General features: G+C 36.1%; 1 pseudogene; it reads left to right on the forward strand.

Moving 5' to 3' along the window:
• Positions 1-1,914: 1,914 nt before the first annotated feature.
• LOC104224457 (carbonic anhydrase, chloroplastic-like) lies at positions 1,915-3,799 on the forward strand (annotated as a pseudogene).
• Positions 3,800-4,557: the final 758 nt, after the last annotated feature.

The following is a 4,557-nucleotide window of genomic DNA, read 5'->3' on the forward strand; positions in this document are numbered from 1 at the left end:
ACCACTTGATTGGTGATGAATTTGTGGTTAAAGATGATTGAGTAGTTTGATTTTTATTTTTGCTTATTCGTAGTATCTAGTGAATAAATATCATGTAATCACAGTTTTTTATATAAATAGTAGTCATTGTAATGAAAATTCATCATAAGTGTAACAATAGTTTTCTTTAGCAGTGCACACACATCAGGCAAACAATACAATCTTAGTGTCATGACCCGGATTTTCCATCCTCGGGAGTCGTGATGGAGCCTACTAGTGAAAGCTTGGCAAGCCAACCATTTGAATTATTTACCTTTTCCCATTTTAATCCTTTAACAATTATAAACCAACCTTATATAAACAGTGAAATTTAATAAGCGGAAGAACAAATATAACCAATTAAATATTACCAATACAATTCCTTAAACATAGACTACCTAGAACTGGTATCATAATTTTACATACGGTCTAGGAATACTACAAATAAGGGTCCGAAAAATAGATACAATGTTTTCTCAGAAATACATAAATGAAACAGGATGAAAGGATATAAGGAGACGCCAGGGCCTGCGGACAACTGCAAGACTACCTCGGATCTCCGAATGGACTGAAGGCAGCAACCCAAAGCTAAGGTCCGTATGCTCCAGTACCGGGATTTGTACACAGTGCAGAGTGTAGTATCAGCACAACCGACCTCATGTGCTGGTAAGTGCCTAACCTAACCTCGTTAAAGTAGTGACGAGGCTAGGACCAGACTACCAAATAAACCTGTGCAGTTAAATCATATACAGCGAAAAATAAAAGTAGCTATTTACAGTTAAAGATGGGAAGGGGAAGGCATGCTACGGGAAGTATCAAATAACAACAAAATACTAAAGACGAATGTAAGGAAACCAAAATTTAATTGCCAACAAGAATAAGGAAAACAAATACGGTATTCACTTTCATTTCTTTCTTGTTGCAAGCGTGCAACCCAATCCCATTTTATATATCTCGTTGCAGGCGTGCAACCCGCTCCCATTTCATATATCTTGTTGCAGGCGTGCAACCAGTTCCCATATACAATTCAACATCAGTCATAAAAGGATCCCGACAAGGGAACAAGAGTATAACAACAACATCCCAGCAAGGGAGATAATATCATAAACAATAACATCCCGGCAAGGAAGACAATATCATAAACAATAACATCCCGGCAAGGGAGACAATATCATAAATAATAACATCCCGGCAAGGGAACCAACAATGATAATCATCATATTAGGCATGAATAAATCACAACGGAGCCACAACAATTACAATACTAGACTCACGGGCATACTTGACACCGACGTATAGATACTCGTCACCATGCCTATACGCCATACTTCACAATTAACACATAGCAAATAAAACATAACTCCTAATACCTCAAGCTAAGGTTAGACCAAACACTTACCTCGATGCTACGAACACAATTCAACCTCAACTACCGCTTTACCTCTTGATTTCACCACCAATTTGCTCGTATCTAGCCACAAGTTACTTAACTATATCAATAAATGCTAAATGAATCAATTCTAATGCATGAAAATAGGTTTTCTAAAGTTTTTCCCAAAAAGTCAAAAATCGACCTTGGGCCGACATGGTCAAAACTCAAGGTTCGAACCAAAACCCGATTACTCATTCATCCACGAACCCAAATATATAATTTGTTTTGAAATCGGACCTCAAATCGAGGTCCAAATCCCCAAAATTTGAAAAATCTAAGTTCTACCCAAAACACCCAATTTTCCCCGTGAAAGCCCTTAATTTTGAGTTGAAATCATGTGAAAGGATGTTAAAGATTAATGAAAATAAGTTAGAAATGACTTACAATCGATTTAGAAGAGTACTTGTCTTTGAAAAATCGCCCAAGGTGTTTAGGTTTTGAAAAGGTTTGAAAAATGGCTGACAATGCGTCTAAGTTATGATTTAGCAGGTTGTAGATCTCGCAATTGCGACCAGGGTTCGCAATTGTGAACCCTTAAGGAACCTGCTGACTTCGCAAATGCGAAGGATATGTCGCATTTGTGACATTGCATTTGCGATCATGGATCGCATTTGCGACTTCTGGCATTAACTGAAGACTTCGCATTTGCGAAGTGTACCTCGCAAATGCGAGATAAGACTGGCCCGGGGTTTTTCACATTTGCGAACCCTGCTTACATCGCAATTGCGATATTTCGCAATACGAGATCAGAGGCCTGCTACAAACCTGCAACACACCAGCAATCCTCCTAAGTCCAATTTCACTTTGTGGCCTATCCAAAACTCACCTGAGCCCTCGGGGCTCCAAACCAAACATGCACGCAAGTCCAAAAATATCCTAAAGACTTGCTCGTGCAATCAAATCATCAAAATAATATTAATAACTATGAATTTAGCATCAAATCAAAGAAAAATCTCATGAACTCTTAAGTTCCAATTTTGGCAACCGATGGTCTGATTCACATCATATCAAGTTTGTTTCTTACCAAATCTTACAGGCTTAACCCAAATCCTATATAAGACCTGTATAGGGCTCCGGAACCAAAATACGAGCCCGATACCATCAAATTCAAACATATTTCATTTCCAAATAGCTGAGTTACAAACGACAGGCTGCAAATCCTTTGACCCTGTTCAAAGGATCAAGACTAGCTTTTATTATTTCAAAACAACGATATATGAGTAAAGCCCCTATGTTCCTTTTTTTCCTTAACATGTTAAAAGGGTGTCTTAATTTTCATACAATGATAATTAAACAAAACAACCTTGAAATGACAGTGCCTAATTAAATTAATTTCTTTCATGTATCAGCAAAAACACAGAATTGTTTGATAAACTCAAGAAAGGATAGGAACCCAAGGTATAAGATCTATATTACATTTTTTACTTTGTAATTTAATTTTCTGTAGTTGAAAAATCAAGTATCCAACCATGTCACAGTTTATGGTGTTTGTCTGCTCTGATTCATGAGTGAGTCCATCCCATATGCTGAATTTTCAACCCGGTGAGGCTTTTATGGCTCGAATATCGCCAACATGGTCCCTCCTTATGACAGGGTCATTTATTAGTTTAATTTCTATGCACTAGCTCCTTCTTTCTATTCTGTATTATTTTTGTTAATTTAATTGACTTTTGTGTTGGAATTGAATCGCAACAGACTAAATACTCGGGAGCAGGAGCTATAATCGAATACGTTGTTCTCCATATTAATATAGAAAATATTTTAGTCATTGGTCACAGTGCCTGTGGAGGTATTAAGGCTCTCATGGAACTCCCAGAAGATGGTTCTGAATCAACGTATGTATCGTTAAGTAAATTAAATTTATACAAATTAACATAAAGAAAACAATGTTTAACTGAACAATTAATTATGTTATGTTACTAATTGAAGAAATATATATATATATATATATATATATATATATATATATATGGTGATTTAGCAATTTTATTGAGGATTGGGTGAAAATTGGATTACTTGCCAAGGCCAAAGTGCTAGCTGAACATGGGGATAAAACTTTTGAAGAGCAAGTCAAATGTTGTGAGAAGGTAAAATAGTGTTCTCACACTAATTGTCTTTTTTACTTTTATTTCTAAATATCAAGTAGTAATTTATTAGATAATAGTGCGAATGAATAAACTGCAGGAAGCTGTGAATGTATCACTAGCCAATTTACTAACATACCCATTTGTAAGTGATGCTTTGGTGAATAAGACTTTGGCGTTGAAGGGAGGTTACTATGATTTCATGAAAGGAAGATTTGAGCTTTGGGGACTCAACTTCGATCTTTCTGATCCTTGTTATATATGAACTTAATACCACCATTTTCGGGCAGGAGAAGATACCTCTTGTCTTGATTTTTCTTCTTGTATTCGTCATTTATAAGTGCTCGTTTGAATTTCTAGATAAATAAAGGGAGAGAGTGGACAAGGATTCTCCCATCTTATGGTAGAAGAGAACTGTTGTGATTTTTATTTGTGATAATAACTCTGCTGTGCAGAGAAAAATAATCTATAATGATAACTTTATTCTACTAGTTCAGAAAGTGTGATCACAATAATTTTTATTTTGTTTGGGACTTTGTTGCGTAAAAGATATGGTGATTTTCTTGCACTCATCAAGCAACGAAAGGTTCGAAAATCAACATGCTTTCATAGACAAAATATTTTAATATACATTAATCATGTAAAATAGTTGAGATGACCCAAAAGGTCATCACTTGTTTAAAAAGTAAATTATGCATTTTCAGGCCTTAAAAACCTCTTTTGACATCATCTCGATTTGCGTGCGCAGCCCGGACGCGTAGCCGGAAAGCCATTATGTGAAAATCTGTGAAAAATGATGAATTTTGACTTTAAAATGGATTTAAGTTGACTTCGGTCAACATTTTGGATAACTGACCCGGCCCCATGATTTGACGGTCCCGGAGGGTCCGTAGGAAAATATGGGACTTGGAGCGAATGCCCGGAATCGAATTTCGAGGTCTCAAGCCTGAGAAATGAATTTTTGAAGAAAATTATTTTCTAGAATATTTATGAGTTTTTGAAAGTGAAATGTGTTTAAAGTTT

This window comes from Nicotiana sylvestris, chromosome 2, assembly GCF_000393655.2.
Source record: "Nicotiana sylvestris chromosome 2, ASM39365v2, whole genome shotgun sequence".
In the NCBI taxonomy this organism is placed as follows: Eukaryota; Viridiplantae; Streptophyta; class Magnoliopsida; order Solanales; family Solanaceae; genus Nicotiana; species Nicotiana sylvestris.